We start from the raw sequence: 14,498 nt of genomic DNA on the forward strand, positions 1-14,498 counted from the left end.
TAATGTAGAAAGGAAATGTATTATTTCGTTAAAATTCAGTTAAATCTTTTTTCATATATATAATATATAAAGGTGAAGCTTGGAATCGAATTACTCTGTGTATATACACACACGGTTGTGTATTTTATCTTCTTTGGCTCGAGAACCCAGTCGTGATTTCACCAGATCTTTGAAATAAATCGGAATCTCGTATCTCTAAGTACATATGTCACTTTAGATCCACTTTAAATCCGTTTTCAGTCCGGGCTCGATTGCGTCTTATCAATGCCAGGAACTATAAGATCTCGGGTCATCTTCCGGGAGAGAAGCATGTGCCGAAGACGATGAGATTTTCATTCAACTTTCAAATAAGGATGATCCTCTCAAGGCAATCCTGGAGCTATTTCAGCGAGCTCGAACATTGCCAAGCTACTCTTACGCCAGGATATAGCCTTCGTATACATCTCTCAAGGATGAAATATATATACACACACACATATACACACCACACACATACACACACACATACACACACACACACACACCACATACGCCAAAATACGCGCACGTACACATACTCGCCGGCTTATCCGTCAATCTGTTCGTTTACCTGACGGTGTTATTTCAATATAAATCACTCTGGCCCCGCTAGAACGAATATGCTTGCCTTTGACAGGGTGATTTTACCCTCTTTCACTTTTACCTTCGTATAAAAATTCAGATTTCGCGGAGCGATTCGGCAGCCGCGGAAAATCAAAGACTTTGATGTATGTACGGGGTTTCCTTCGGTATTGCAACGCGCGTCTAGATCCGCATGCATAGCCGCGAGAATGGATTTATCACCATCGTCCGTTATTGCAGCTGTACCGAAAAAAAAAAACCGCGTCCGATTATCGCACGAGTATGACGAAGCCATTCGTATCGCCGTGAGTTTTCTGGCGAAAAAAATCACAGTCGTTTGCATTTATATTAAAACTGTTTTTACACAGTGGCAGTTATAAGTAACTGTTACATAGGATTATTATCTCACAATTTAAACATCCATTCGTTATTGCAAGATGCGATCAGTTGCGTCTCGTATCCCGTTAGATCGAAACGCTAAAAGCGCTGAATCACACGACGCTAAAGTCTATTCTACAATGTGCTTTTTGTTTTCTGCTTTTTGCTATTTTTTTACATCTTGTCTTTTTGCTTCTTATCCGGTTTTTTGTTTTATGTCGCCCGAGATAAAAGTTAACAAACTTTAGAAGAAACAGGAAACACGTAGCAAGAAATGCAATTGTCGATAAAACAAAAAGAGGAAAAAGCAAGAAATAAAAAACAAGAAACAGGAAACAAACAGCACATTGTAGAAAAGGCTTAATTCAGAGTAAAACAAACTTAAAGTCGTTGTGTATAATAAAAAAAAATAAGTTTAACTAATGTGCGGTGATAGCGGAAAATTTTTTCATATAGATAGTCTATGGCTGGTATTCATAGTCTGTTCTTATTTCAAGACCGTCGTCTTAAGTAGAGACCCTTAGGCCCGGTTTCACAATTCACGGTTAACTCTTAACCGAGGTTCAACTTATTTCTCATTTTTTTCCAATTCTAGAATTGAAAAGAGATAATGAATAAGTTGAACCTCGGTTAAGAGTTAACCGTGAGTTGTGGAACTGGGCCTTAAGCAGAGACTGGACATCAGGATTTCGTCAAATTTCTTCGAGCGAGAAAGGAGTATAAGCTATCTCACTCCTCCACCAATAGCGATGTGTATGCATGATGTATACACACCGCTATTGGTGGAAGAGTGAGATAGCTTATACTCCTTTCTCACTCGAAGAAATTTGACGAAATCCTGATGGCCAGTCTCTGAAAGGGTCTCTTAAAGGGTCTCTAGTCTTAAGTAATGTCTTAATACGATAAAAGATTGGTTCGTGATACCTCAAGGCTGAACTTAAAATAATCTTGAATATAAGAACTGACTATATATGAATATCAGTTTATGACTACGTTTACACGGCTCGATTTACGCCAAAGTTGTAACAGATGTTATGAAATTGGCTATAATCACAATCATTCCATTCTTCAGAGGAATAGCTATATGATTGGCTAGTTTCACAACATCGATTTTATAACCGCCGTAAATCGAGTCGTGAAAACTTGTTAGTTAAAATCTTAATATTTGTTCTTATTCCTAATATTTCCTCCATTGTACGCAGAGTCTTATTCTACTTGGTTCAAGTCTCTCTTTCCTAGAAACTGGATTCAGTCCATTCACGTCTTCAACGCTTCAATTGTTGAACTTATCTTGAAGAAGCATGAATGTGATCCCGGATACACAGAATAAATATAACACGATCTCGCGTGTAAAGACACAAAAGTACTCGAGACAAGTAAATCTTCAATACACTTTCATGCTTTTCGAATGACGGGGAGAACGGGATTATCTGCAGGCGTCGGTATTATCTATAGAAAGCAGTACGTCTGCTTTCTGTTGAACGACAATAATCTTGACAAAAGAACGTACCGAGGAAAGCTTTTAGCTTATGTGCACTCGCTATAACTCGAAGGGATTGTAATGCCGCTTGAATCATACGATTTAACCCTAGAACACTATTGATGTTGAATAATACGTATTGTTATTATATTTCCTTGTGTACGTAAATTGACCTATTTCCTTATAAAATTTACATACAAGAAAATAGGTTACTCTTAACTAATGTAAAAAAATGTGTATACATTTCACATTTTTAACGACAAAATATTTATAAATCAATTAAATACGAGAAGTGTAAATTATGGCCAAAGTTAGATGTTTCACTGACACACATATATTTTGAAAAAATAAATTGTTTATCTTAGAAATATAATTACACGCCGATTACTATTATTTATTTGTATTTATAAGAGTCTAGATTAAATAAATATTTATAAAATACAAGCTTTGTCCGCAAGATAAAATTCTTTATCTTTAATCGTGCGCGTAGCATTTCAGGGCCCTCGATATTTTTACTAAAGAAAAGTCTCAGCTCCATATTTTTGCTTAGAAAATCCGCGTAAAAAGTGACTTTGTAGATCTCTTTCTGTCTTCCGTTTTCTCTCTCTTTCTCGTTCTCTATGGTGGGATACCCTCGTGTATACATTAATATATAGCATCGGCTGAGCGCATAGATACGCGCATACAGCGTACTCGCGTGTCTCCCTCGACTTCGTGTCGTTTGAGAGGCACATCACACATTGAGAGGACGTGAGTCGCTTTGAAAAATCGTGCCCGATATGCCGGCGGAACGAAGAAAAAGGGACGGCACGTGAGCGCCGGGAAGGAAGGTAATGCCCCGGGTTTTCTCCCGCGCGCACACCGCCGCCGATCGTCCCCGATGGCGATGGCGATGGTGCACCTGGGCTCTCGAATATGCGGCTGGCAGCATGTGCGACCCGTGTATGCACCCGTTTCCCCGAAAATTTTACGCGGCCCCGGATAAGCGAAGATCGACGACGTAAGTGAAATTCTCGCTCTTTCCGGAACCTCGACCGGAATCTCAAAATCTTCGACTCCGTCCAGCGACATCAAAGGGAGTCGCTGGACGGGCTTTGAGAAAGGGGGGCTCCCGAACCCTTTACAGATTTTACATGAGACGACGCTGCTATCGATTCTCTTTTTTTTTTCTTCCACTGTGCACCTGCACGGAATGCAGATACATGATTGGCTCGTTCCTCGAAAATCTTACATCGTTCGAATATGCAACGGATCGGAACGACGTAAATGAAATTCTCTCGCCTTTAGTCTGTGACTAAATCGAAGTTTAGGAGAAGTAAAGGAAAGAGAGAAGTTTGTACTTTAACTTCAAAGAAAATTATCGAAGCGCAAATAAATGTGTATACAGGGTTAGGCACGTTTTGAAATACTCTTATTTGAAAAAGTATTCGTAAGACAATTGTATTTTGTATTTCGGCAAAGCATATGAAAATATGTTGTATTTTATATTTCATTATTTGTATTTTTGTTTCATATTTTGCATTTCAATATTATCTATTATAACGGAAGATTGACAAACTTATTATTTAAATTACAAAATGCAAAAAACTTTCAGGACCATATTCAGAACGCGCTTACAACGATGTTAGCACGCTAACATACCATACTTTACGTCACGCATATTATAGAATTTCAGAGATAAAAGTGCGCTTTTATCGATAAAAGCGCGTTCTGAATACGGGCCTCAATCTTTCAATTTTAAATACAAAATAATATTTTCATGTGTTCTGCTGAAATACAAAATACAAAATACACTTATGTTGCAAGTACTGTGTTTCAAATAGAAGTATTTCAAACACATGGTCAATCCGCATGTGTGTGGGTGTGTGTGCGTGTATGTATATACATACAATAAGAAACATTGTATATATGAATAATCGATCTACTCATGCATTAAGTCCTTGTTAAAATTCCATGTAGAATTTTTAATATATTCAATTGTTAATTTAACATAACACGTTATTTGAATATTTTGTGTTAAATTGATATTCAACATTTTAATAAATTTTATAAGTAAATGAAGCAAATAATATAAAACTAGTATAATTTAAATCGTAAATTTTAAGATGAATGTAATACGTATTAATGGAACATATCATAAATTTACTTATTTAAATATTTAAAATACTTATTTAAATATTTAAAAAAAAATATCCTTTCATAATTTGCTTATACAAACTGTGCGTCAGTATTACACTTTTGTATTAACTTTTTTAATATTTATATTACTTTTTAACATATTTATCTTGTGTTAAATAAACACAAAAATTTAAGAGGACTGTTTGGAACGTTTTGTTATAGGAATAATATTTTATTTCGCTGTATTTAAATAAATATTTATTTCAGTGAATGAATATATTTTTCAGAAATAAATTTTTAAGTCTTTTTCTCAGTGTGTATACAATGTATATGTGGATGTCGAGGTTTCGTTGCTATCTAGGATAATTCTGCGTAATGACTCGATGATAAAGAAATAAAGAGTATCTTGGACCAAATGCAATAACCAAACTGCCACATAGATAAGATCCAAATGAAATAAAAAAGTACGTATGCACAAGGTGTGCTTTCGCGCCACCGCAACATCGGACAACGCAACGCTTTAATGAGCCCTCGAGGGACGCATTCGCGTGCTGCAGATGCACTCTTGGAACGCCACACCCAACATGAAGAGCCAAGTGAACCAATACTGAGGAAAAATTGTGTACAGAGTACACGATCGTTGCCTCCGCGCGTATCGGCCCCTTTGTGTACGCGTGTGTAATGCACCATGGCAATTACCAAAATTAGGTACGCTGCTTTTCGCTTACAGGCACGCCAGAGGCGAAACGAAAGGCGATATTTACCTTTCTTGGAAGATGTATTTGAGGCATTATTAGCTTCTCACGGACATGATACGTATCCATGTATAGCGATAAGAGAAATATTTACTATTAAAGGAATGAAGCTTTAGCGAAATTAAAAATCTAATACAAAGACACATGTGGGGCATATATTCTCTAACAATAATCTCAAGTAATTTCCGTCACAATATGAGCTGATACTTTAATCCTTTAATGCCATTCTCTGTATGGCATACAGGACTTTTTCTAAATATGGTTATTTTCGAAACTTCGGTTTACTGTATTATTTATAATTGTTTTACTAATAAAGGTACACGCATTTTTGCCTGATATTATTGTATTCCTTAATGTCTGGTGTTTGTGATTTAAAAAAATTGTTATATGTTCATTTTTATGCAATATTTTCCACAGTGTCCAGTGCTGCATTCGTGACAAAACGTACAGGGTGTTACAGATACATACTAGGCAGTACGACGGGTTGCGCGGCAAATTTTGCATGGCCAAGTGTGGTTTAATAGACAATGACAGTGACTTTATACATTATAAAAGTTTGCCGCGCAACCTGTCGTACTGCCTAGTATATATCTATAACGCCCTGTACAATAGTATCGAAAGATTAAGTAAGTCAAATAAGGAAGAAACAGTGTGTATATTTTCACGAAGAGAAACTTTCATTTTTTATTCATTAGAATAAACTTATAATATACCTCCTAAATTTTGGCAAGGAAAAATAATAAATTAAATTATAAAAATTATTTTATGATAAAAAGTTAAACGCTCATACATATGCCAAAATTCGTGGTCCTCGAGTTGAAAAATGCGTAAGAAAAATTGCTGAAGACCCTCAAAAGCTAATTTCTCTTACAAAAATCTAATACCAGTCGATACTGAAAGACAGTCATTAATTAATTATTTTAAGTATTAAAAGCACTATTATTCAGTACCTTTAATATTTCAGACAAATAATTAAATACTGTCTTTCAGTAACAAATTAGCCAGTATTAAATTAGTTAATATTTAGATTTCTATAAAAATTTAAAATTAAATATTTTAATAAGTTTCGCGTGAAGATAAATTTTTACTGCGCTTCTCCCCCTAATTAAAATCTAAATGCCTTCAAGTGTGTTCCTAATACCTTTCCAACTGAAATCTTGGATGCCCAAGTGTATTTCTAACACTGTAGTTCTTTAGGGATCGTATAAAAAATAACAAACAAACGCGATGCTGCTCATCTAACTAATTTTCCGTGTATTCCTAGAAACACTAGCTTGACACGCTTCCTGTTCATCAAGTCGAATGAATGTAATCGCATGGAGGAAGAAGTGCAATTTCGTAAGGTCTACCCCTAAATGACGAAATTACGCGCGGGGTCGAATGCCCGCTCGCCTGTGGGGGTTTCCGCGCAATCTCACTTCCTGGGGAATGAACACAGTTCTAACGGGGCCACTAGGGAGCTATTCATGTGCCGCGGGGTCCATCGCCGATCGTCGCAACACATTGCCGTTGGCTTTTAATGTCCAGCTAGGAAATTATTCGTCCCTCGAGGCTGGACAAAAATCGAGATGAAAACCGCATTTCTGTTCAGCGCGATTGTTACTAATGAACATCGGCGGGCGTGATATCGAATATTACATGGATGAAAAACTCCTAATCAATTGTTACGATAATGAGGAGACAGGCCGACGTAATGTACCATGTTGCTCATTTACAACATGTAAAAAATATTTCGCTGCTCCAGCTAGAATTATCACTGGAATTATCTGATAGAAAATTATGAATCATATGCGCAAAATTTATAGTACAATATTCTAACAATATATGCAAGAAATGAAGTTTCAACATATTGACATCTTTATAATATGATGCTTCAAACTATTAAATTGCTTGTCAATTATTGTTCGCGATTATTAGAGTAGTTTTAATTGCGTTTATAATCCGAAAAAACAATTCGACGCGCAGTTTGTAAAGACTACAATACGGTATATATGCAAGTACATATATAGTGTATATTAGTAAGATCGAATTATTTAAAGCAATGAAGATACAGTATATATGCAAGTACATATATAGTGTATATTAGTAAGATCGAATTATTTAAAGCAATGAAGATCCAGCTTCGACCGTAATAGGCATTTTTAATTTCTAGTATTGATTGTGTTTCTCACATATGCGGTCTAAAATAAAGATTCTTAGTATTGTTTATATGCAAGAAAATTTAAGTGTCATAATCAAATATAAATCACTGTTAAATATCACAGTCAGTTATCTGATTGAACATTACAGAAAGACTTTTCAAAGTAGAACATAGAAGTCATAATAATATCATGAGAACATCGTCATGACCTTTATTCGTCACTTATAAGTTAATTTTGAAGTATCAAATGACATCATGATGACGTTTTTCTATCATATCAAAGTCATGTTATCCTCTTCTTAATTAGTTGTTAAGAAGAAGATAACCTGAATTTAGTGTTCACCATATCTGAATTCACGTTATTGCAAAAACTCCCTATTATGGCTTAGTTATGACTTCGTGTTCTAGCTGGATTCTTGATAAATTTGACAAATGATTTAGATATAAATTGTTTCTCTTATCTATAGGTACTGATTAGATATAAAACATATGCAATAACCCAGTGCTTGCTAGTCATTTTTCCGGTTTAGTTAATTTTTCGTATCTAGACAATTTTTCGCTATATACTGTAAGATCATTTTTTACAGTAAAACTTACCACGAAATGCGTATAGCGAATTAGTGTTCGTAATGCTGGCGAACTGCAACACAAGTTGCTACAGCTACCGTACTTAATTTTGTATCAGACTTTGTATTAAACGAATAATTTTGAACATATGGATATCGGAAATTTTATTTCTCCAAAATATATGAGCATGATAAAATCTTCATTTTTAATTTGATAAATTTTTAAGTATTTAAAACGTAGATTTTAAAAAATTAATGTAAATATCGATCAATTTTGTTGCCTTAAGCTTTTTATCTGCGTAGTTGGAAAATTTAAATTTAATATACACCGCATGTCTTCTTTTAGGTTCACCTAAATTTTTGTGCTAATTTAAATAAGATGTTAGAAAACGACACAAATATTATGTAAATAATTAACACAACAAATATAATGTTGATACAATTTGTAGTAAATTGTGGAAACATTCTTCATTTATAATATGTTAAATTGACACGTTTCAATAAATTTAATATTTATAATATATGAAACACATTTTATTCATTTATCTCAGAATTTACGTTTTCTAATATAATTATTTTCAAGTTACTTGTTCACTTACTCATAAATTGTGTTATTTTTACAATTAAATACATAAAAAAAAATATTAAAATAACAAAATCACATAATGTTAAACTAAAATATAATTATTAACACTCGGTATGTTAAAAATGTAACAAAAATTTGAACAAAGATCAGTTTTAACACAAATACAAAATATTTTTTACTATGTGCATCCGAGACATGTATATATAAAGTTATGAATTTGATGAGATACGAGAGAAACATTTTCGTAAATCGTAGGACTATTATGTCCACGTTACTTATAAACTATTAAGTTAAGCTGCGACATACAATTGCGCAGAATGTTGCTGAACAATGCACCGCGGCAAAAGCTGCAGTACCGTTCTCCACCTGCGCTGCTCCTTCATGCGGCAATCGAATTTCTGGATGCGCCCTGGATGTGAACTTCGCCCTCGGGAATGCGGCGCTGTTCGGCCAGAGAAATCCAATTGTTCGCCGTTGATTCCTTTGTAATCGGCTGAGTACAGATATCTGCCGCCGCCGCCGGGCAGGTAACGTTTTAAAGCGAAAAATTTTATTCCGGTCGCGCCAGGCGCGATGCGTTCTGCAGGCGCGATTGGAGAAATGTAAGCACGGCGATGCGATGCGGCGAAACAAAGGGCTGGGATTTAATAATGCGTTCTCTGCGCAGAGATACGATGCCGTACCGAACGATGATGCACGCATGAGACGTATGCGAGGGAGATCGATAGCGAATGCTGCCCCGTACGCTCCGCTCGGTTCAATAAAACTTTGCGCCCTGCCCCGGGCTATGTTGTCATACTTCTGATGTCGGGGAGATACAAAGCCGGGCGCGAGAATTAATCCAATAGCACGCGAGGAGAAACAGGTGAGCACAAGGGTGGAAGAACAGAGGAGGATGCAAGAAAGTGCATCGCGTTTGTCCTGCGGCGGATGTCTCTATGGGATAATTAACTTGCACACGTACGTGTTTTCACCGAAAGACAAAAGGTCGAGGAACAGTTTATTATGTCGAAATAGAAATGCGCGAGTATATATAATTACATAATAAACTTTCTTCTACTGGAACATCATTTTTTTTAAATAGCGATGATGACTCCAAATTTAGCCCATTTTGTGGCCCTCGAATTTCGAACCAAAGTGTATGCCAAACAATGTTATATAATGGGATATTAGTCTTTGAAAAAATTTAAGTTGAGCATAGGAGTAGTTTTGGAGATACGAGAAGTCAAAATAGTCAAATTCTCGATATTTCCAATATCATTCAAGTACTATGAACACAAAAAAAAGTTAATACTTCTTTGCAGAAAAGATAATATTTTCTTAGAGACAAGATAACAGGAAAAAAGTTACCGTTACCTTAATTCTTATAAACATAAATTTGTTCATCGATTTTGCAGTTATCAATCGTTGTGTTTAATAAAAAATGAAATTTTCTATTAGTAAAATACATGTACGAGCCAGTAACAGTATCGCTGCAATCTATTTCGCGCATGATATCGGCGGGGGCAAAGTTATGAGCATCATCTCGTAAAAAGTTACGAAATACGATTTGCGTGAAATTATTCAAAATAGCCAGCATGACGATAGAACTTTCCCGCTTGAAAAATGTTTCCGCACATTTCGTGTCGCTGCTTAAAAAACTTCAAAAGTTTTTGCGCCGCCAGACTGCAATGCCACTGCAGCTTTTCGTGTTGTAATAACAAGATATGTTAAAGATGCATCGAGCATTGCAGCTTATCGTAACAACGGAAAGTAACTTCACCGAGATGTTGTTGAGAATACAGAAATATATGATCACAAAATTGCTCGTTCTCTGATGTAACGATAACGCTCGCAATCAGAATGGCTCCGAACGTCTGCGGAAGCCGCGAGACATCTATATCTCGTGTTCGCTATCGATAAGCCATAAATTTGTTCGCGCTTATACCGAAATATTCTCGGGGAAATTCTCCGCATCACATAAAACTTAGAAAAATCATATTATAGATGGAAAATGATTATTTTTCAAATCGTGGGTTCTGTACATTTTTGTTTAATCTTTGTATAATACAGTGTACATTGCGTTTGGTTAATTTCAAGATCTAAAAAAAAAGGATTAAGATCTTGTTTGAAATCGACGATAACGTATGTGACTTTAAAAAATGCTACTGTAATTTATATGAAAAGATTATTGAAATTATATACATATACATGTATATATAATATAGAAGTAAGGTACTTATAAAAGACAAGAATTATATTAAGAGAAAAAAGAGAACATTTTCTTTTCTTATACGAATATTATATTAAATTTAAATTTTGTTAAAATCATGTTGTTTCCTAAAATATTTTCATATTTTTTAACTTAAAAATTGATTAATTGTTATTATTACATTCTTTAAATATTAATTAAAAGAAAATACGATAAATTTAAAAAATCAAATATTATAAAAAATCGTATTTATTATATATAGTATAATAAATTTTTAATTTGTTCGTAAAAAACAATAACTTATTTTATATAATATTGAAGTTCTGATAGTGCATTCAAGGGATATCTCATAAATATGCAATTCCGACGATGACTCCAGCGATAACTCTTAGAGTCAAAATCATGTCAAGTAATAAAAATATCTTTATAATTTCCCTATATAAGATGCGACATAATATTTTACGCGTAGAATAAGTAAAGAAACTGTCCTCTCGATTAAATTTTATTTAAGCAATAGTATACTTAGCAATGTTACAATAACATGCTAAATTGAAGTGTAATTGTTACGAATTACTTGATTAATGAGATTTGAGAAACTTAACTCAAAATAAGTTTTCGCTTGTTAAGAAAGGATAAAACATTCGTTGTCAAAATACTAATGATCGATACGTTGCGTCGTAATATTAAAAATTGGATTTTTCGAGAGAAAAAATTTACGATCTTTAAAAATAATAAAAATATAAAATAGATAAAGATATGAAAAAAAAAAATAAAAATAAGAAATAGAATTAGTACATACGAAGAATTTATGATCAGAAATTTAAAAAATGAAGAAGGTTCTTAGAAAATTTTAAGAATATTGGTAATTTACAATACTATACTACAAGAAAACACGACTTTCTCTTATCTAAATGATGAATTCCATCTAACCCTTGCTCTCTATTTTTTCTTGGAATTTTAGATATCTTTTTTTCGAAGAATCAGACTAATCACTATTTTTGATATCGGAATGCGTTATACCAACATTCTAATAATTTTAATTAATAATCACTTTCTGTGATATATATATATACTCCATAGTTTCTTCAAGCCACAGTTGTACTTTGACAAGAATCCGATACGTATCTAGTATAATAGCATTTGTATATGCGATCGTTAATAATGAAGAACATGAAGATATTTCTCTTTGTATTCGGAATGATGTTATTTCTGGGAATTATTATCCCTAGTGAAAGTATAATTCAATATGAAGATTTCTTATCACATCCTCCTAAAAGTGTAGAAGACTGGATAATAGCTACAATCCTAAGTAAAATATTTACTAAAACATATGGATTAAACCACATATATAAGTAACTAAACAAAATTATTATCAATTATCCTTTATTAGATTTTTTATTAAATGAGAAAAAGCATTAATCGGTCTTCAGTTAGTTCGCAATTTTTATCAAAATGTATATTGATAATAATAATAATATGTGTGAATATTAGTATATTTTTACATTAGAAATATTTATTTTCAATATATATTTACTTTCAAGAGTTTTTACTTTTTTTATTTGCTTTATAAATGTTTTAAATGCTTACTATATTCTATAAATGTCTCGTATCTTTTCTTAAACTTTAGATAAATTTTATCTTACTTGTTTTTTTCAATTTTGTTTTATTTTTTGTGTTTAGAAATAATGAAAAATAGAACGCTAATCATCCTCTTTCCAAAGAGAACACAAGAACAACATAATTAAGAAGATAAAATCATGGTGTGATGAGAAGTTTCATCGATTTTATCAAATCTTTGTTTAATTGTAAAATAATGAAAATTCGACTATATACTTTTTTATATGTATGAGTATAATATATGTTGTCGCCTATTAAAATATTGGGAAAGAGAAAAATCTATATAAATCAAACGAAATAAACAGCATTAGAAAAAGAAATATATGTTAATATATTTACAAATTATAATTAGCAACTCGCATATATATATATTCACAACATGCATATAAATATATCATACATAGACTTCAAATTATTATGTGGAATTTTACAAAAATATTTTTATGAAAATAACGATAATTAAAATATTTAACTTTTCTATTAATTTGTGATAGCAACTTAATAAAACAAATAAAACTTTTCATCTGTAAAAATTTTCTAATAAAAGTTATTCTAATTCTTTTCCTTTATGTCTCAAAATTAATTTTGGAGTATTCTAGACTTCTCGTGATACTAGTTGACAGTACTTTTTTAATTTATTTGTTACTTCGGAAGAATAAAATTCAGCACAAACAGAATTGAATTTTACTTTGCGTAATATAAAACTTCAAATTTAAAGAGTAACATATAATGTCATTACTATGTTCTTCTTTTATTATAAAAAATCTGATCTATGTATAAAGTATGTGTAATTTATGTGACGAAATTATTGAAATTATATACATTTATACACATGTGTTTATAATATAAAGGTAAGGTACTCATAAAAGATCAGAAAAAAGAGAATATTTAAATCTTCCTTTTCTTGCAAATATTAAATTACTATATTAAATTTAAATTTTGTTAAAATCACGTTTTCTAAAATATTCTCGTATTTTTTAACTTAAAAATTGATTAATTATTATTATTACATTTTTTAAATATTAATTAAAAGAAAATACAATAAATTTAAAAGATTAAATATCATAAAAAATCGTACTATACATTATAGTATAATAAATTTTCAATATGTTCGTAAATAACAATAATTTTATTTAATATTGAAGTTCCGATAGTGCATTCAAGGGGTATCTCATACATATGCAATTACGACGATGACTCCAGCGATAACTTTTAGAGTCAAGGTTACGCCAAGTAATAAAAATATCTTCTGATATTAACATCGTAAACATTAACGTTGTAAGCAAACGTATAGATGATATCATTACGTTCGGATTCATTTCAATGTCGTAACTAAAAGCGGAGTATGCGATTACCACAGAAAGTAAATCATCAATTAAAATATGATCACAAATTTTAATTATAAATAAATAAATTTCTGAGAAAGTTACTTACAACTTCGTATAAAATTGCCTTCAGCAAATCAATGTTTTTAAAATTATTTGTTTATTATTCTGAGCTTTTCAATAAAGAATTTAATGGAATGTTAATTCTTATTGTGACATATATATACAAGGTTGTTCGATTTAATCTATCCACATTGGAGTAAAGTTGTTTTAGAGAGATAAACAAATTTAAAAAACTTCTCTTCAATAGGATTACTTTAAGATAATTTTGAAAATAGTAGAACTCTCTTATGAGAAAAGAATACATATATACATAAAACTCTTGGTAACAGATCAATATTGAGGTCATCTTAAATAATTACTAATATTAATTATTTATACGTAATTTTTTTATTAGATGTTTTATACATACAAAACTTTGTACGATTTATTACTTTCAACTTTGACATTGGTCTCTTATCGAATTCTATTTATGTCCACTGAATATCATTTCGCAACGTATCATGTTCCGTTAATATATTTATTGTGTAAAATACAAAAATTTAATAGAATGTTAATTCTCATTGTGACGTATATATACAAGGTTGTTCGTTTTAAGGCCCGTCTACAATACACGGAGTAAGAAGTAAGAGTAAGAAATTGACCAATCACAGTCGAATGTGAGAAGAATAATCGACTGTGA

Source organism: Trachymyrmex cornetzi, unplaced genomic scaffold (genome assembly GCF_001594075.2).
Source record: "Trachymyrmex cornetzi isolate Tcor2-1 unplaced genomic scaffold, Tcor1.1 scaffold104, whole genome shotgun sequence".
In the NCBI taxonomy this organism is placed as follows: domain Eukaryota; kingdom Metazoa; phylum Arthropoda; class Insecta; order Hymenoptera; family Formicidae; genus Trachymyrmex; species Trachymyrmex cornetzi.